Consider the following 21,222-nt stretch of genomic DNA (forward strand, 5'->3'; position numbering starts at 1 on the left):
GGGTAAAAGGCTTAAATGGGCATTTTTGTGATTGTGGCTGCCCACCATCCATTCCTCCTAGTAAAAGGTCCATATAAGAATTCTGTAGAGTGTGTGTGTGTGTGTGTGGGGGGGGGTAAGGGTAGTCTTGGTGGGGCTGTCAGCCAAGGTGTTCATCCTGGAAGCCAAAAATGACCTGGAGTCTCTCAACTTTTCTCCTTACAATGCAAGACAAAAGGATAGGAAAACAGAAGTAATTGGAACTTACTTTTTCTCAGCAGTAGCAACTCAGAGAAACTATAGACTAGCTTCTACCTAGATCCTTGGATGTGCCTCAGTCCTGTCCTTTCCAGGCCAGATTTTCAGCCGTGTCTTTGATATCCATATGATACATCCCTCATTTGCTTAAATTAGCCAGATCCAGGGTTTGTTGATTGCAACCAAGAAACTGTACAGATTCAGGCGTCTTTTTAAAACTTTCTGCGTGGGGACCCAGCAAAACCAATCTCTGGTGGAAGGTAGTTGCTTCGACATCTGTGTGTCATATCTCCAGGAAAGGAGGGAAAGGTACAGAAATAACTCTAGCTGACAAGAATTTAAGATCTGAAAATACTACCTCGCTTATATTTGTTGTTAACTGAATGTAATGACACAAATGACAAAAGAACCTTTAAACAGTCAGCTTTTAAGAGAAAAGAAAAACCACCAATGACTTCAAAGCCTTGATGGTCTGGAGTTAATAATAACTATGAAGAACTTAATATGTAGGTATAGGGGATGGTTAATTTCTCCCAGCTCAACAATTTGTCTGGATTTGCCTGATGACATCTGACCTACTTTTCAGCAGTCCAGGCAGTAATTACCCAAAGCCCTTCCCAAAGTCTCAGTCCATAAAATCCTCCTTTTAATAAGACTTCACAAGCTTTTAGTGAGCTCCTCTAGCACTTCATTGTCATACTGGCACCAGGGGGAGTGTTTATAAAACATGCTAGACACCCTGTGCATTCTGGGGTGTTTCAGGCTTGAGACAAAACTGCAGGGCCACAAACATCAGGTCCCATAATTTGGAGGGATCATTGGGACATGGGGAGGGGAAAATAGTTGTGGAGACCAATGGGCTCCTAAGTTTCTGAAACAAACAAACAAAAAATCCCTAGGCTGGTCCAGTCTGAACCAAGCAATAGGCAATTCTGATGAAGGGCATCAGGTCTCAAATTACCATGGTTAACTTTCTAATTTGGGTCAGGCAGGTATGGGAATGGCAAAGCAAAGAGTTAGTTACTCCTAAATCCTTTTTCATCCACTCAGAGCCTTCCATTTATTTTCATACTTATATACATTGTAGACAGAATGAGATGGTTATTTTAACATGCTCCATCTGAAAAAATGAAATATTTACCAGCTCGTAAGCTCAGAAAGGATGAAGGAAAATATTAATTTGTTCCAGTGGTTCTATTTCTGCCAAATGTTTCTCAAAATAGAGTATGACATGATTGGGAACAATGTGGTGATTGCTTTGTTATTTTATAAATGAACTGTCCAACATGGTAGTCTTAGCTTCATGTGGCTCTTTAAATTTAAATTAAGTAAAATTAAAATTCAGTTCTTCATTTGCACTAGCCACATTTCAAGTGCTCAGTAGCCACATGTGGCTAATAGCTACTGTGTTGGACAAGATAGAATTATAGAATGTTTTCATCATTGTAGAAAGTTCATTAGACAATAGTGTTTTAGAATAATGAACACCTCTACTAGTCTTGGATACAAATGTCAAGGAAATATCTTTTCCTAAAGACTCTTTATGTAAATACCAAAAAGAATCCTCTAAAAATACGGTACAAATTAGTAATTCAGTAATAGTAACTTTTCTTGTTGGTAATCATGAGTAATAGTTCATCCTTCTATTGGCTAGGATCTGTTTTAACTTACACACTGAAGAAAGAAGTTGCAAAGTAAAAGTCCTGAATTTAGGCAATTAAATAATTAAAGTGAGCATGAATGATACCGTGGAAATCATGTGGAAAATTATCTCGAGTCAATTTTATTTTGGCTGTGGAGATGGTTCAGCATCCTTAGAAAATAAGCCCTGAGGTTTTTTCTTTGCTATGAGGCACATATGATTGCCTTAGTTACCATGCATTTTGCAGTTGAAATATTGTACTAGTCAAGTGCCTATTTCATGAATTAAAAAATGATGCTAGTCTGGGATATACACACAAGGCTGCTTGTGTTAGCCAAAGACATCATTCTAAAAGGTCCACCACGTGATGTATCACATGTAGAACAATGATCAACAGGCACATAATAGGTTCTTAATGGACGTTTCTAGACTTCAACTGAATAAAAAGCAACAGCCCCTTTAAACATGGTACCTATTAACTTTTCCTTACATAAGAACATTTCCATTAAATAAAATTTGGAAAATTCAAGGAAGTAGAAAAGAATCTTCATATTCTCCTAATTTCCTTTGTCTTTTTTTAGTGATGCATAATTTTTGTTTTTTTTAAAAGCAAAATTTGTAATTATACTAGAGTTTTAACCTTCACATTACCGAGTATGTGCAATGCCTCTAGTCTGAAGAGGGGGGTCTATATGAAGGATGATTTGATGAGGAGAGAATTGAAGAAAATTATGTAAATTCTCATTTCTAAATGCATTCCTCACTCATACCTGTTTTATAGCGGTTACACCTGTATGACGTGTTAAGGTCATCCTTTGACACCTGAGGAGAGAAAGGAGAGTCGCTAATTTACGATGCCAATTCGTTTCCTTGGGTCTAGTAGCAACAAAAGCAAAAAAAAAAAAAAAAAAAAAATTACACGCACACATACACACACGTGGACAGTTGGGGGATTTATCTGTTTAGCAACAAAATCCAGAATATTAACCCAGTCCTTTTCATTTTGTCCTCTCTGGGGTGGGGGCGTGGCTTCTTCTTCCCGCCGCGAGCAGCCACTCGTGGTCCCCCAGGCAGCGTCCTCGCCCTCCTCTTGCTTCGAGGGGTGGTGTGGCAGGGAGTGCAGGCCGGGCCCCCCTCGCAGCGGTTGGCAAAGTCTGCACCGCGGCCGCTGCTGTTCCGGCAGGTTCGGGCTGGGGCGGGGTGAGGGCGCCGACTGCGCGCGGGTCACGTGCCCGGCCGGGTGCAAACCCTGCAGGCGCGCTCGGGGGCGGGGCCGGCGCGGGGCGTGGGCGGCGCGACTTAGTAGAGGGAGCGCGCCTGGTGCCTCGGGTTCTTCCCAGTTCCCAGTGCCTGGACTCTCGACGCTTTCGTTCCAACTAGATCGCGGGACTTGCGAGTCAGAGTGGGCGACCGGCTGGCTCACCGACGTGGGGTGGGCGGACCCGAAGCCTGGAGTCGTGGCCCCCGCCTCCGGTGTCGGCGAGCCCGGGCGACCGCCTAGGTCAGTGTCTCGCTGCCGCCCGGCCCACCCGGAGTCCAGGGCCGGTTTCCTGCGTGCGGGTTCCCGCCTGCCTCCTGCGCGGTGGAGGGTGGTGACCGCTCAGCGCCCCAGTCCCCGAGGACCATCAGGGTTATGGCGCGGCGATGCTGGGCTCGCAGCCCGGTTTGGCGCTGCTGCTGGAAGTTAGTTGTTAAAAGTAGCAAGATGTTGGCATTTGTTGCTCTTCCAACTCGGAGTGCTAGGACTTCGTGCTGGTGCTGCCGTATTCTCTGCCAAGCCGTCAGCTGTGTGCTTTCTAGGTACTTTCGTGCTTGCATCGTACCTGTTAGTCTAACAAAAGGACGGTTGTTTCACGATGGAACTCGGGAGCTGTTCCTGTGACCATTTTCACAGGGGCCCGCGTGGTCAGTTAAGCGTGAAGGAATATTGCAGGGCCTTCAGAAACAGCATGAAAAACCGTAGCTGCAGAATAGAAACGTTAAAGATTCCCTTACTCCGTGGCCCCATTGATTGGCAGGAGGTATTGAAAGGGTTCTCTTGATATAGTTAATGTTAGTTTCATTTGTCACTTATGCGGGCGATATCGTGAAATTGAACTGTTGGCAGTGTGATGTTAACATAAACAGGACTGTTTGGAAGTTGCAAAATTAGTTTTTAGGATTTTGTGGATAGTTGATAGTTAAAACAGCATTATTATCAGTGATGTGCTTTTCCCTGAAAACTTGTCATCCTTCAGCCTTTGCGCTGTAGCAGATGCATAGTGGATATAGTTATGAACCTTATCGCCTCTTAACTCAGCGTTTGTAAAACACTTTGTTGATTTGTTCTGGAAGCTTGCAGTGGGACTCCCTAAGCCTGATACAGTGAACTTTTTTTTTTTTTTTTCAGCTAGGGTGGTAGATATTAATTCTGAATCTCCAATCTTAAAAGTTCTCTGTATTACTGAATGTTTACAAAATCCACCCTTTTTTCATCCCCTAATCCTAAACGACTGGATGGGCTCTGTCTATAATTTCTAGAAGACAGGCGAAAACTGTGACATTTAAAACAAACAAACAAACAAACAACTAGCTATTACATTTTTTCATTTCTCCCAGGCGGAGTAAGTCTCCACAGCAATTGAGCAACTGATGCTTAACTGCTGAATAGGAGTCTGCTGCAAATTGAATAGGTTTATTTGAGGCAGTTATCAGATGACACTTGCTAAATGTCTCACTGTGAATCAGCAGTCTCTCCGGTGGGGTGGCTAAATCCTTGTTCTGGAGACCTCTCCTTGCAGGTGATATTGCAGTATTTACTCCTGTGATTCAGAGTGGCTAGGTATTGTTTCTATTGAAATATTCCCCCCCTTCTCTCCAAACGTAGGGAAATGATCCCGTTTTAGAACCACCCACCAGGTTGAAGAATAGTCTCTTTTTAGTGATAAAATGGTACAGTATTCTAGTAAATGATTTTTTTTCTCCTTGTGATTTTATTTAGAGATACACCCTTAAATTTGGTCATAATACTTTTAAGTTGGAACTGTAATGGCAATTTCTTACCTCTTGACAGTCATAGAAGCTGAGTGTTTTGTGCATTGTACTATTCACTAAGAAAAGTAGTTTAGAGTAGAAATCAGTTTAACACAGAGGAGAGGGAATAAGATAGCAAGTTCTCGGAGAAATTTGAAATCTTTCAGAACCTTGTCAGTTGTTTCAGGTCGGGTCTGATGGTAATTAGAACTTTTTAGAGGACTTCTTAAATTCTTTGCGTTTCCTACAAAGAGCACCAGCTGAGCCAATCTCACCAGAATTCATTAGCGAAACGTCAGAAAATACACTGTTGTGTACTCTGTACAATTTATATTAATTGAAGGTCATGTAAAGGTCTTAGATGATGTTTTTAGTCCCTAAAAATGTTTTTTCCTCACTTTCCTGACCTCTCCTACCAGTACTGCCTCAGTACTGTCAGAATTGAGGGACTATATAAGGTGGACAAGAGAAAGCTTTAATGCTGTTAGTAAGAGGTAGCATATACTAGGTCACTTTCTCTGAATTCTTTTATTCATCATCCTGAAAATAGGAAATTACTGTACTGTACAGTGAAAGCAGTCCTTAACTGTTCGTTTTTCTATCACATGACATGGAAGGTAATCACATGCTTTTACACTGTTGCTTGAAGTTTTCCTTTAAAGAGAAGCTTCTGGCTCTATGAGGCATATCTAGTCAGTGTTATTACACATGTGTTTAATTCAGTTTGAAAGGTAATTTTCAAACGTGAAATAATCAAAATGGAAAAATTTAGATGCATTTTGTCTAAAATTTAAGGAACTTTATAATTAAAAGTTAACAGTTAGTGTGTTTTTAAATTATCTTATCTGTCCTTTGCTGCTTCATATCCAACCTGTTTTAAAACAGTAGTTAATGGTTTTCAGAATCTATCAAATTGAGACTCACATCAGGGGTGGAACTGAGGGTTAGCTCTTAGTTGTTGAAACAGATACAATTTACTCAAGGTTAAACAGTTTCATAAAGCAAAGCCATGAAGCTTATTTAATTTTCACCAATTTTAATAAAGATTAGATTTTTCAATTGAATATAGGTAAGGCCATAAATTCCCAGTGAGTAGAGTCAGTCTTTTTATCTCTCTGTTTGGCATCCTTGTCATGGTGGTTATGTAGAGAATATGACTGGTAATGCAAATATGTTAAATATACAGTGAAGAATAATTTGGTTTAAACATTTTATGTTGATATCAGTGAAGTATAGCTTGTTATAGCCAATTCCCTACTAATAAAAGAGATGATGTTCTTTATCAGGGTATAGACTTATTTAGGAAATGAGAGAAACAGTTTCACTAAGTTAAAAATTGTGATGTTTTAATTTAATTTTATATTATTTTAATAAAGAGATGAGTGCTTCCTAAAATAGAGTTCATAATTTGCTATTGTTTTCCTTCAGTTGCCATGTTTGGATATCTCATTTCAATTAGTAAAGCTTCTTAAAATGTGGGGATCAAATGATAATTCAGTTTCAACTTCCTCAGTGCTCACACACAAACAATAACTTTAATTTTAGTGGCTGAACTTACTCCTTGTTTATAAGTTCTAGATTCTGGTTCTGACCCTACTGTTGTACAATCAGCTAAGTAACTTTATCTTTATGCTTTTCGATTTTCTCAACTCTAAACTCAGAGTGTTAGATTAAATATGCATGTCTGCAAATGTTGTATTTCTAAAACAAGCATTTAATTTTTATTTGTGGCATCATATGTGTCATAGTTTTATACACACACTTATGTATATGATCACATCAGTGAACTTTCTGATTGCTTGCTAGGAACTAATAAGATTTAGAGCAAAAAATTATTTTCTTGCCATGTTTTCACATAGCTATTTTAATTTTTAATATTTTCCTGGTATTAAAAAATATGACCTTAAAAAAAAAATGTTCAGCAGTGCAGTGCTAGCCACACTACAGGTATTTTTTAAGATTCAGTAAAATATGTGTATTCATAAGCGTTTCATTTTTCTTTAAATTGCTAGTATGCAATGTATTTCAAATATTATTCAAATATTATTTTAATAATGTAATCCCAAGCAGCAAGTCACTACCTGAGAATTTTTTACATTATCACAAAATATATATTTTTTCAATTTTATTGAGATATATTCACATACCATGCAGTCATCCAAAGTGTACAATCATCTGTTCACAGTACCATCAGATAGTTGTGCATTCATCACCACAATCAATTTTGAACATTATCATTCTCCAAAAAAAATAATAAAAATTAAGGTAAAAAAGAACACCCAGAACATCCCATACAACATACATTTTTAACAATTTTTAAGTAATTAGACTTTCTTTGACTTTAATAGTACAAAAGCTATTTGACAATTGTGAGAGATGTATTTCAGATATTTCCTGATGTTTTATGATGTCCAGTTAAATATTATAATAAATACATTTACATGAACTTAGCCTAGTGGCTTTGAATTTTAACTTTTCAAATATTTTTTAATCATTTTTTATTGTGGAATATAAATATATATATATAGAAGTGGTAATTTTCAAAGTATGATTTAACAATTAGAGAAAAAATTTCAAAGAATGTTATGGTTTACAGTTCCACAGTTTCCGTTATTTGCTTATTGTGAGATATATGCAAAAAGGTAATAACTTTCAAAGTACAATTTAACAAGTAGTTATATAGGAAATTTCCAAAAATTTTATGAGTTACAGTGCCATAGTTTTAGTTATTTCCATATTGTGAAATATGCATACAAAAAGGTGATACTTTCTAATTACAATTTAACAGGTAGCCATAGAGCAAGTTTCAAAGAATGCTATGGGTTACAGTTCCCACCATTTCATTTCTTTCCTTCTAGCTATTGTAATACCCTAGCAACTAAGTAAAAGAAAATTATGTAGAGATTCAGTATTCATAATCCTTTGTTAATTTCCATCTTGTCTTTTGCTACCCCTTCCTCTAGTTTAATCACTTTCCCGATCTTCAGGGATGTCTAGGCAGTGACCACCCTAACCTATTCATGTTGAAAAGGGGTGTCAGCATTATGGGAAAAGGGACGCATCTGGTTGATGTTCTTGAAGAGGCTATTGCCTCTGGGTTTTGGGACTTAGCCAGAATAGGAGCTCTCTGGAGGATTTAAGTGTCTGAAGATAAACTTAGTGAGTGAAACTTTTATAGAGTTTCAGGTAGGGATCTGGGTATTCTTTAGGGTTTTCAGGACTACTGTTGACTTGGGCTTATCATATTGTGGCCATTTGGGTTATCTAGCTGAAGCTTGCAAAGGAGTAACCTCCAGGACACCCTCTCAACTCTATTTGAAATCTCTTAGCCACTGAAACCTTATTTTATTGCCTTTCTTTTCCCCCTTTTGGTCAAAAAGACATTCTCTACCCCTCAATGCCAGGGTCAGGCTCATTCCTGGAATCCGTGTCCCATGTTGCCAGGGAGACTCACTCACCTGGGTATGGGGGGGAGAGGCTGTCCCCCCACAACAGGGGGAGTGTGATGAATTTATTTGCAGAGTTGGGCTTAGAGGAAGTCCACATTTGAGCAACAAAAGAGGTTCTCTAGAGGTGACCACTAGGCATAATTATAGGTGGACTTAGCCTCCCCTTTACAACCATAAGTTTCAAAAGGTCAAGCCTCAAGATCGAGAGCTTGACTTATAAAGTAAGGGGTTCCTAAGTTTGCATAGCATATGTTAGGTCTGTGATAATCCATCCATATCTCACATTATCATCGCTTTCCATTTTAAAAAATTCTTTTGACCCAAACCACCCCATAGCTCTTTTCAGCCCTTAATTATTTGTTCCTAGTATTTGTGTGATACTAGTAAGGTATTCCTATTAACTATAGTCCTTAGTATGCAATAGGTAGATTTTTCCCATATACTATTCTGCTGTCAACTCTGTACCAGTGTCATACCTTAGAAGTATATCATGCAAGCCCATGTCTGTATTGGTAGTGCTGATCTGTGGGATATATGCTTTTAAACAACCTCTTTCAGTCCTGTTCGCCTTCAGTGCAGCTCTGATACTTATAATCCCATTAACAATCATCACTCCTATCCATTCCCAAACCTTTGAATTCACCCTCATTAACATATCTGAACATATTAGGTTATCATTCCACCTCCACTAGCTTCTGTCTGTCACTATGTCTCCAGCACTCTACATTATAAGACATTGATTTTACATTGTTCAGGGAATACATAATAGTGGTAACATATAGTATCTCTTTTTGTGTCTGACTTGTTTCACTCAGCATTATGTCTTCAAGGTTGATCCATGTTGGGTTATGTTTCAGGACATTGTTCCTTCTTATTGCTTCATAGTATTCTATCCTGTGAATATAGCACAGTTTGTTTATCCACTTGTTTGCTGAAGGACACTTGGATTATTTCCATCTGTTGGCAATTGTGAACAATGGTGCTATGAACATCGGTGTACGAATGTCTGTTCGTGTCACTGCTTTCAGGTCTTCTGGTTCTATACCGAGAAGTGGAATTGCCAGATCGTAGGGTAATTCGATATCTAGTTTTCTGAGAAACCCTCAAACTGTCTTCCACAGCAGCTGTACTGTTATATATTCCCACCAGCAATGAATAAGAATTCCAATTTCTCCACATCCTCTCCAGCATTTGTTGTTTCCTGTTTGTTTAATGGCAGCCATTCTTTTTGGTGTGAGATGGTATGTGGTTTTGATTTGCATCTCCCTAATAGCTAGTGAAGATGAAATTTTTTTCATGTGTTTTTTAGCCATTTGTATTTCCTCTTTGGAAAAATGACTTTTCATATCTTTTGCCCATTTTATAATTGGGCTGTTTGTACTATTGTTGTTGAGTTGCAGGATTTCTATATATATGTAGTCTCTTATCAGATATATGGTGTTCTAGTTTGCTAGTGCTTCCGGAATGCAAAACACCAGAAATGGATTGGCTTTTATAAAAGGGGGTTTATTTGGTTACACAGTTACAGTCTTAAGGCCATAAAGTGTCCAAGATAATGCATCAGCAATTAGGTACCTTCACTGGAGGATGATCAATGGTATCCGGAAAACCTCTGTTTGCTGGGAAGGCATGTGGCTGGTGTCAGCTCTGGAGTTCTGGTTTCAAAATGGCTTTTTCCCAGGACGTTCCTCTCTCAAAAATATTACTGTTAGTTGCACTTGGGGTATTTGTCCTCTCTCAGCTTCTCTGGAACAAGAGTCTGCTTTCAGCGGCCGTCTTCAAACTCTCTCTCATCTGTGTTTCCTGTGCTTTCTTCAAAGTGTCCCTCTTGGCTGTAGCTCCTCTTCAAAATGTCACTCACAGCTGCACTGAGTTCCTTCTGTTTGTCAGCTCCTTTATATGACTCCAGTGATTAATTTAGACCCACCCTGAATGAGTGGGGCAGCACCTCCATGGAAATTATCTGATCAGAGTCATCACCCACAGTTGGGTGGGGCACATCTCCATGGAAACACTCAAAGAATTACAATTTAATCAACACTGATATGTCTGCCCACACAAGATTACATCAAAGAATATGGCCTTTTCTGGGGGACCATAATACATTCAAACCAGCACATATAGTTTCCAAATATTTCCTCCCATTGAGTTGGCTGCCTCTTCACCTTTTTGACAAGTCTTTTGAGGCATAGAAGCTTTTGATTTTGAGGAGTTCCCTTTTATCTATTTTTTGTTTTGTTTTGTTTTGTTTCTTGTGCTTTGGGTGTAAGGTCTAAGAAGCTACCTCCTAATACTAGGTTTGAAGATGTTTCCCTACATTATCTTCTAGGAGTTTTATGGTACCGTCTCTTATATTGAGGTCTTTTATTCATTCGAGTTAATTTTTGTATAGGGTGGGAGGTAGGGGTCCTCTTTCATTCTTTTAGTTATGGATATACAGTTCTCTCAGTCCCATTTGTTGAAGACACTGTTCTGTCACAGTTCAATGGATTTGGGGGCCTTACCAAAAATGAGTTGACTGTAGATCTGGGGATCTGTTTCCAAACTCTCAATTTGATTCCATTGATCAACATGTCTATCTTTGTGCCAGTACCATGCTGTTTTGACTACTGTGGCTTTATTGAAGGCTTCAAAGTCTGGAATTGTAAGTCCCCCCACTTCATTCTTCTTTTTTAAGGGTGTTTTGGTGATTCAAGGCCCCTTTCCCTTCCAAATAAATTTGATAACTAGCTTTTCCAAGTGTGCAAAGTAGGTTGTTGGAATTTTGATTGGAATTGCGTTGAATCTGTGTATCAGTTTGGGTAGAATTGACATCCTAACAATGTTTAGTCTTCCTATCCATGAGCACAGAATATCTTTCCACTTACTTAGGTCCTTTTTGATTTCTTTTAGTAAAGTTTTGTGATTTTCTGTGTAGAGGTTTTTTTATGTCCTTGTTTAAGTTTATTCCCAGGGTCTTGATTTTTTTGTTGTTGTTACGGTGAATGGAATTTTTGATTGCCTCTTCAGTTAGGACATTACTAGTGTATAAGAACATTACTGACTTATATGCATTACTCTTCTATCCTTCCACTTTGCTGAATTTGTTTATTAGCTCAAGTAGCTTTGTCATCAGTTTCTCTGGATTTTCCAAATATAAGATCATATCATCAACAAATAATGGCAGTTTTACTTCTTCCTTTCCAATTTGGATACCTTTTATGTCTTTGCCTTGGAAAATTACCCTGGCTACAACTTCTAGCACGATATTGAATAAGAGAGGTGACTGTGGGCATCCTTGTGTTGTTCCCAATCTTAGGGGGGAAGGCGTTCAGCCTCTCATAGTTTAGTACTATGCTGGCTGTGGGTTTTTTATTTATGCCCTTTATTATATTGAGGAAGTTTTCTCCAATGTCCTACTTTTTGAAGTATTTTTATGAAAAAGGGATGCTAAATTTTGTCAAATGCTTTTTCAGTGTCTATCAAGATCATCTGATTTTTCCCTTTCAATTTGTTAATTTGTTGAATTACCTCGATTGCTTTTCTTATGTTGAACTACCCTTGCATGGCAGGAATGAACCCCACTTGGTCGTGGTGTGTAATTCTTTTAATCTGCTTTTGGATTTGATTTGCAAGTATTTTGTGGAGAATTTTTGCATCTATATTCATTAGGGAGATTGGCCTATAGTTTTCCTTTTTTGTAGTATCTTTATCTGGTTTTGGTATCAGAGTGATATTAGCTTCATAAAATGAGTTAGTTAGTTGTGATGGTTAGGTTCATGTGTCAACTTGGCCAGGTGACCCAGCTGTCTGGTCAAGCAAACACTGGCCTAACAATTGCTGTGAGGACGTTTGAGGCTGGTTAATAAACCAGCAGGCTGGTTTATTAAATCATCAGTCAATTGACTGCAGCTGTGACTGATGACTCACCAAAGGGCGTGCCTTCCGCAATGACAGAATGCAATTGGTTGGATTTAATCCAGTTAATCAGTTGAAGACTTATAAGCAAGACAGATAGATGACCTTCACTTCTTCTTCAGCTGCCCAGTGAAGTGTTTCCTGAGGAGTTCGTCAAAGTTGCCGGTTCATTTCCTGAGGAGTTCATTCAACATGTTTGTCGAAGATCCCAGTTTATTTCCTGAGGAGTTCGTCGAAGTTGCCGGTTCGTTTCGTGAGTTCATCAGACATCTTCCTTGGAGTTGACAGTTGGTTGATGGCTCTACAGAATTTGAACTTGTGCATACCCACAGTTGCGTGAGTCACTTTTGCAATTTGATAATCAGAGACACCTCTCATTGATTCTGTTTCCCTAGAGAACCCTAACTAATACAGTAGTATTCCTTTTTCTTCAGTTTTTTCAAAGAGTTTGAGCAGGAATGGTGTCAATTTTTTAATGGAAAGTTTGGTAAAATTCCCCTGTGAAGCCATCTGGCCCTGGGCTTTTATTTGTAGGTAGATTTTTGATGACTGATTGGATCTCTTTGCTTGTGATTGGTTTGTTGAGGTCTTCTATTTCTTCTTGGGTCAGTCTAGGTTGTTCATGTATGTGCTGGTTTGAATGCATTTTGTCCCCCAGAAAAAGCCATATTCTTTAATGCAGTCTCGTGGGGTCAGATGTATCAGTGTGGATTAGGTTGGAATCTATTGGTTCAGTATTTCCATGGAGGTGTGACCACACCCATTCAGCATGGGCCTTGATTAGTTTACTAGAGCCTTATATAAGCTAGACAGAAGGAGCTCACAGCTAGCTGCAGCTGAGAGACACATTTTGAAGATGGCCATTGGAAGCTGACACTGACATTTTGGAGAACGCCATTTTGAAACGCATCCTGGGAACAAGCAGATGTCAGCCATGTGCCTTCCCAGCTAACAGAGGTGTTCTGGACGCCAATGGCCTTTGTTGAGTGAAGGTACCCTATTACTTATGCCTTACTTTGGACACCTTATGGCCTTACGACTGGAACTTTATAACCAAATAAACCCCCTTTATAAAAGCCAATCCATCTCTGGTGCTTTGCAAATGGCAGCATTAGCAAACCGGAACAATGTGTTTCCAGGAAATTGTCCACTTCATTCAGATTATCTAGCTTGTTGGCATGCAGTTGTTCATAGTATCCTCTTATGAGTACAAAAAATTTTTTTCAGGTTCTGTAGTAATTATCATACTTTCATTTCTGATTCTTTTTATTTGGGTGTCTTCTCTCTTTTTGACTTTATCACTGTAGCTAAGGGTTTGTCAATCTTGTTCATCTCAAAGAACCAAATTTTGGTTTTATTGATTCTCTTTCTCTCTCTTTTGTTCTCTAGCTCATTTATTTTTGCTTTAATCTTTGTTATTTCTTTTCTTCTACTTGCCTTAGGGTTAGTTTGCTGATCATTCTCTAGCCTCTTCAGTTGTTCAGTTAGGTCTTTGGTTTTAGCTCTTTGTTTTTAATATATGCATTTAGAGCTATAAATTTCCCTCTCATCTCAGCCTTTGCTGCATCCTGTAGGTTTTGATATGTTGTGTTCTCATTTTCATTTGTCTCTAGATATTTACTTATTTATGTTGGAATTTCTTCTTTGTCCCACTGGTTGTTTAGGAATGTGTTGTTTAACCTCTATATATTTGTGAAAAATCTGGATCTTTAGTAGTTATTGATTCCTAGTTGCATTCCATTATGGTCAGAGAAAGTCCTTTGAATAATTTCAATCTTTTTAAATTTAAGGCTTATTTTGTGCCCCAGCATATGATCTATCCTGGAGAACATTCCATGGGTGCTAGAGAAAAATGTATATCCTGGTATTTTGGGATGTAATGATCTATATATGTCTGTTAAGTCTAATTCATTTGTCATATTGTTTAGGTTCTCAATTTCCTTATTGGTCCTTTGTCTAGTTCTATCTCTAGAAAAGAATGGTGTATTGAAGTCTCACACTACTATTGTAGACGTATCTCTTGCTCCCTTCAATTTTGGCCAGTGTTTGTCTCATGTACTTTGGAGCTCCTTGATTTGGTGCATAAACATTTATGATTGTTATTTTTTCTTGGTGAATTATCCCTTTTATTAATATATGGTGTCCTTCTTTGTCTCTTATGACATCTTTGCATTTAAAGTCCATTTTGTCTGATATTAGTATAGCTATCCCTGCTTTCTTTTGGTTGCAGTTTGGGTAGAAATATTGTTTCCATCCTTTCACTTTCAGTCTTTGTGTCGCAGGATCTAGGATGCGTCTCTTGTAAACAGCATATTGATGGGTCATACTTCTTAATCCATTCTATCAGTCTGTATCTTTTAATTGGAATGTTTAATCCATTCACATTCAAAGTTATTATTGTGAAGGGAGTTCTTGAACCAGCCATCTTACCCTTTGGTTTTTAGTTGTCAAAACTATTTTTTCCCACTCTCTCTTTCCTTTAAGTTACCCTTACTAATACTCTTCAGTTCTGTGCCCTTCTGCAGACCTCTCTCTCCTGTCTTTTTTTCTTAGCTGGTAGAGCTCCCTTTAGTATTTCTTGTAGGGCAGGTCTCTTATTAACAAATTCTCTCAGCATTTGTTTGTGAAAATTTTAAGCTCTCCCTCATTTTTGAAGGAGAGTTTTGCTGGATAAAGAAGTTTTTTTTTTTTTTTGGCTTTTATGAAGGGGGTTTATTATGTTACAAGTTTCCAGTTCTAAGGCCATCAAAGTGCCCAAACTATGGTTATCAACGAGAGAATAAGTTCACTGAAGAAAGGCTCATGGTGTCTGGAACACCTCTGTTAGCTGGGAAGGCACATGGCTGGCATCTCCTTTTCTTTGCTCTCGGTATGCATTTCAAAATGGCTTTCTCCAAAATGTCTCTGGGCTTCTGTCTCTCTTAGTTTCTGTCAGCTCTCTTCTTGGTTCTGGGGCATTTCTCTTTAAGCATCTGGGAACTGTCTTTTAGCTTCTCTAGTCTTCATCTCTTAGCATTTCCAATAGTCTTTCTCTCTGCCTCTCCAAGTGTCTGGGTCTATGTCAGCTCTTAGCTTCTCCCTGGGCAAACTAAGGACTACATATCTTAGCTTCTCTCCAAAATGACCCACTCAGCTTCTCTGAGCTCCTTCTCTCCATGAGCCCTCTTAAAGGACTCTAGTAAACTAATCAAGACCCACCCTAAATGGGTGGGATCATACCCCCATGGAAATGATCTAATCAAAAGGTCCCTTCCACAGTTGGGTGGGTCACATCTCCATGGAAACATTCAGTCAAAAGGTCCCACCCACAAGATTAGATTAAAAGATCATGACTCTTCGGGGGTCCATAATAGCTTCAAACTGGCACACTATCTTGGGTCACTTGATTAACATTCTGTCTGCAAGGTTTCTGCACTGTAAAGTTACTGTTTTACCCTTTCCATATTCTGTTCTTTGGAAGCAATTCACTGAATCGAGCTTGCACTGAGAAAGTGTTGGAGGTGGGATTAAGTTCTACTTCCTTGATGGTGAAGTTTCTACATAAAATCATTGGAATTCTACTATAAGGAAGATTTGTCTCTTTCTTCACTTATTTATTCAACAATTTATATTAATATGAACACATATGTATTTGTTTTATACTTTGAGTTATAATCCAATATTACATTATTTATTTTGTTGTATAAACTGTTCCAGCTTTGATCATTGGGGGTTCCATTAGTTTGCCTCCTGTGTCCCTTTGACATACCCCCATCCTTTCATTTTTTTTTTGAGCACTTTGTAACATTCTGGCACTACAAGATGCTCCAGGCTCAACTTGTATTTTCCGTGCCACAGCCCTAGAATCAGCAGTGTTTCTAAGGAGCCCTCATTCCTTTTATTGGAGAATGCTATATTTTTTCAAAGAGAGAAAGAGTTTTATTGCTTGGCATGAGGTAGGAGAACAGATGGCCTATCAGTCCAAAGTCTGTCTTCCCAAACATAGTAATTCTGATAGTTTTGAAGCATCAGAAGATGGGCAGGTTTTAGGATGAGTACAGTGGCTCCAGATTATGTAATTAGAGGCCATATAATTATTGAGCATATGCAGATTGATGACATGCTTAATCACATAACGTATGTAAGAAAATGGCGTCCTTAATATGATGGTAATAATTAGGTATAGGTGACTTGTAAGTTAAAGTCTAAGCTACTGAGTATGTTAGGTGGGCCCAGTTTGGTTAGATCCAGCTTTGCTTATCAAGATAACTTTGGACTTGGGGTGGGTTAGTTCTGGGCTGACCAAAGACCCTTCATTAATAAACATTAGGGGCTGTCTTTAGTGGTGATAAGTCAAAGTGAAGGGTAGTCACAAGGTTTTTACAATAACAGGGGCGCAAGATAAAGGCTATACAATCATTATCAGAGATGAAGGCAGCTGGATTACAATTCAGGTTTCAGGTATTTCCCTCTGTCTACTCTTAATATACCAGAAAGTAAAAAGGAATATCTATATAATGATTCAGTAATCATAATCAGTTCTTAAATCCTAACTTCTTGGTTACAACTCCTCCCTCTCATTTGATAATTTTCCCTCAATCTTGAGGGATATCTGGATGATGACTCTTCTAACTGCTTTGTGCTGGAAAGGGGTGTTGATATTATGGGGCAGAGGGATGAAACTGGTTGTTGTTCTTTCTTGAAGAGACCGGTAGTCTGGGTTTTAGAGCTTGTCTGGCATAGGAACAGTCCGGAGGCTTTAAGTCCCTGAAAAACAAACTTAGTAAGTAATATTTTTATAGAGCCTGAGGTGACCTTTAGAGTTTTCAGGAAAACTGTTGGTTGGGGCTTCCATCCTATGGCAGTTTGTAGTATCTGGCTGAAATCTGCATAAGAGAATTTGAATTCTCTTAGTCATTGAAACTCTATTAATTTTTTTCCCTCCTTTTGGTCATCCAATTCCACGATGCCAGGGACAGGTTCATCCTTGGGAGTCATGTCTCACGATGCCAGGGCCAGGCTCAACCCTGGGAGTCTTTTCCCACATTGTCAGGGCCAGGCTTATCTCTGAGAGTCATGTTCCATGTTGTCAGGGAGTCTTAGAACCCTGGAAGTCATGTTCATTTGCCAAGTTTGACTTAGAGAGAGAGACCACATTTGAGTAATGAAAGAAGTTTTCTGGGGTGACTCTTAAGCATTAGTTATAAGCCGGCTTAGCTTTTCTATTACAGAAATAAGTTTCACAAGGGTAAACCTCAAGATCAAGGGCCTAGCCCATCAAACTGTGAGCCCCCCACTGCCTAAGAGAACATGAGGAATTACCCAAGTGGGTAAATCTAGCAGTTCCTTTTTTTATCTCCAGTCCCACAAGGGACCCTGCAAACATTTCCTCTTTTTTTTTCTTTCTTTCCCTAAAATACCTTGAAATGCATCAGGGTATATAATAGTAACTTGTACAGAATATTAAAATTTCATTCCTAATTCTAGGTTCCATGTCAAATAAAGCTGAATTAGGTTGTTTAAATAAACTGACTAGACAGGTCAAATTAGTGTGCTACAGAAAATTTAAATTTTGGACAAAATAAGCATCTTTTCTTTTGGTCTCACACAGAAGTCAAAGTTTTAAAATACAGAATATATTATCTTTTACTTTCTACTCTGATTTACCTTCGTTTTAACCAGGTCAGCTTTATTCACACTTAAATCGATGTCTGGTTTCTTTTTCAGCTTTTTAATAGTTGTTTGGAGTAATGCTGACTGTCAGAGCTGGAGACTGCTAACTCTGAGTCTCAGATATCACACAGATACCTAAAGTGCTTGGGAACTGCTAGGTTGTACAAAGAGCAAAACATCTCAGAATTTAGAAATAACAGTTAAAGCTTAAGAGTAAATGTGACTGCTATAAGAGCTTACAATCTAAGCTCTAATTTTCTTATAACCAATTCTTATTGAAGCTATTTTCAGAAATAACATTTGACAGTTGTCTTATATTGATGAACCATAGCAGAGGTTTTATCCCATTTCACCTTTACACATTTACCAGGGTTATGTTAATTAACAGGTAAGATATAATTTATACATTTGTCTTGCTTCTCTTTTGATGACTGACTCAATCTCTTTACTTGTGATTGGTTTGTTGAGGTTGTCTTTTTCTTCTTGAGTCAATGTTGGTTGTTCATGCTTTTCTAGGAAATTGTCCATTTCATCTAAGTTGTCTAGTTTATTGGCATATAGTTGCTCATAGTACTTCTCATTGGATACAGAATTCTTGGCTGGCAGTTTTTCTCTTTCAGAATCTTAAATTTGTCCTACCACTGCATCTTGCTTCCATGGTGCCCACTGAGTAATCAGTACTTAGTCTTATGTTGTTTCCCTTTTTTGTGGTGAATCGCTTCTCTCTTGCTGCTTTCAGAACTTTCTCCTTTTCTTCAGCATTTGACAATATGATCAGTATGTGTCTCAGAGAGTGGGTTTATTTGGATTTATTCTATTTGGGTTTGTTGGCATCTTTTGTTTGCATATGTATGTCTGTTCTAGTTTGCTAGTGCTGCAGAATGCAAAACACCAGAGATGGATTGGCTTTTATAAAAAGGGGGTTTATTTGGCTACACAGTTACAGTCTTAAGGCCATAAAGTGTCCAAGGTAACACATCAGTAACTGGGTACCTTCACTGGAGGATGGCCAATGGTGTCCGGAAAACCTCTGTTAGCTGGGAAGGCACGTGACTGGCGTCTGCTCCAAAGTTCTGGTTTCAAAATGGCTTTCTCCCAGGACGTTCCTCTCTAGCAAGCTTGCTCCTCTTCAAAACGTCACTCACAGCTGCACTGAGTTCCTTCTCTTTGAGTCAACTCATTTATATGGCTCCACTGATCAAGGCCCACCCTGAATGGGTGGGGCCATGCCTCCATGGGAGTATCTCATCGGAGTCATCACCCACAGCTGGGTGGGGCACATTCCAAGCAAATCTAATCAGCACCAAAATGTCTGCCCCACAAGACTGCATCAAAGATAATGGCGTTTCCTGGGGGACATAATACATTCAAACCGGCACAATGTCATTTAGTAGGGTTGGGAAGTTTCCCCTGAGTATGTCTTTAAACACACTCTCTCTAGCCTTTACTCTTTTCTTCTTCTGGGACACCGTTGATTCCTATTTTTGATTGCTTTATGTTGTCCATCATTTCCTTGAGATCCGTTCGAAATTTTTTTATTTTTTTTCACCATTTGTTCTTTTGTGCATTCACATTCAATTGTCTTGTCCTCCAGTTCACCTAGTCTTTCCTCTGCCTCTTCACATCTTCTGTTCTGTGTCTCCAGTATATTTTTAATTTGATCAACAGTATCTTTTATTTACATAAGATATGCTATTATAAAATTTACTCTTCCAAATTCTTCTTTGTGTTCTTCTAGAGTCTTCTTCTTTTTTTTTTTTTCATTTTTATTGAGATTGTTCAGATACCATACAATTATCCAAAGATCCAAAGTGTACAATCACTTGCCCCTGGGTACCCTCATACAGCTGTGCATCCATCACACTTAATTTTTGTTCAATTATTAGAAACTTTTCATTACTCCAGACAAGAAATAAAGTGAAAGATGAAAAAAGAAAAAAAAAGAAAAGGAAACTCTAATCCTCCCCTATCCCTAACCAACCCCCCTCAATTGTTGACTCCTAGTATTGATATAGTACGTTTGTTACTGTTTATGAAAAAATGTTGAAATGCTACTAATTGTAGTATATAGTTTATAATAGGTATATAGTTCTTTCTTATATGCCCCTCTATTATTAACTTCTAATTGTATTGTCATACATTTGTTCTGGTTCATGAAGTGATTTCTAGTATTTGTATAGTTGATCATGGACATTGCCCACCATAAAGAATCAGACAATACTACCAATGTCAAGTGTCTAACATGCCTCTCCTATCCCCCCCTCTTATCTGCATTTACCTTAGTATATCACCTTTGTTACATTAAAGGAAGCATAATACAGTGATTCTATTAGTTACAGTATCTAGTTTATGCTGATTGCATCCCTCCCCCAATGCCTCCCCATTTTTAACACCTTGCAAGGTTGACATTTGCTTGTTCTCCCTCGTAAAAGAACATATTTGTACATTTTATCACAATTGTTGAATACTCTAGATTTCACCAAGTTACACAGTCCCAGTCATTATCTTTCCTCCTTTCTTGTGGTGTCTCACGTGCTCCCCATCTTCCTCTCTCAACCGTATTCATAGTTACCTTTGTTCAGTGTACTTACATTGTTGTGCTACCATCTCCCAAAATTGTGTTCCAAACCACACACTCCTGTCTTCTATCACCCTGTAGTGCTCCCTTTAGTATTTCCTGTAGGGCAGGTATCTTGTTCACAAAGTCTCTCATTGTCTGTTTGTCAGAAAATATTTTGAGCTGTCCCTCATATTTGAAGGACAGCTTTGCTGGATACAGGATTCTTGGTTGGTGGTTTTTCTCTTTCAGTATCTTAAACATATCACACCACTTCCTTCTTGCCTCCATGGTTTCTACTGAGAGATCTGCACATAGTCTTATTAAGCTTCCTTTGTATGTAATGGATTGCTTTTCTCTTGCTGCTTTCAGGATTCTCTCTTTGTCTTTGACATTTGATAATCTGATTATTAAGTGTCTTGGCGTAGGCCTATTCATATCTCTTCTGTTTGGAGTACGCTGCGCTTCTTGGATCTGTAATTTTATGTCTTTCTTAAGAGATGGGAAATTTTCATGAATTATTTCTTCTATTATTGCTTCTGCCCCCTTTCCCCTCTCTTCTCCTTCTGGGACACCAATGATATGTACATTATTGTACTTTGTTTCATCTTTGAGTTCCCGGAGACGTTGCTCATATTTTTTCATTCTTTTCTCCATCTGCTCCTTTGCGTGTAGGCTTTCAGGTGTTTTGTTTTCCAGTTCCTGAGTGTTTTCTTCTGCCTCTTGAGATCTGCTGTTGTATGTTTCCATTGTGTCTTTCATCTCTTGTGTTGTGC

At 38.5% G+C, this 21,222-nt stretch overlaps 1 protein-coding gene across 3 annotated transcripts in view; it reads left to right on the forward strand.

Moving 5' to 3' along the window:
- Positions 1–21,222, forward strand: part of OSBPL1A (oxysterol binding protein like 1A) — a 360,414-nt gene that overhangs the window by 37,263 nt on the left and 301,929 nt on the right. For 2 of the 3 annotated variants that reach the window (XM_037806381.1, XM_037806383.1), the window contains exon 1: positions 3,201–3,380. The exons of the other annotated variant lie outside the window; for it this stretch is intronic. The gene's annotated coding sequence lies outside the window, so the exon portion shown is untranslated. Of the gene's footprint in view, positions 1–3,200; positions 3,381–21,222 lie in introns of those variants that run through there. 3 annotated transcript variants of the gene reach the window in all.

Source organism: Choloepus didactylus, chromosome 16 (genome assembly GCF_015220235.1).
Source record: "Choloepus didactylus isolate mChoDid1 chromosome 16, mChoDid1.pri, whole genome shotgun sequence".
Classification (NCBI taxonomy): Eukaryota; Metazoa; Chordata; class Mammalia; order Pilosa; family Megalonychidae; genus Choloepus; species Choloepus didactylus.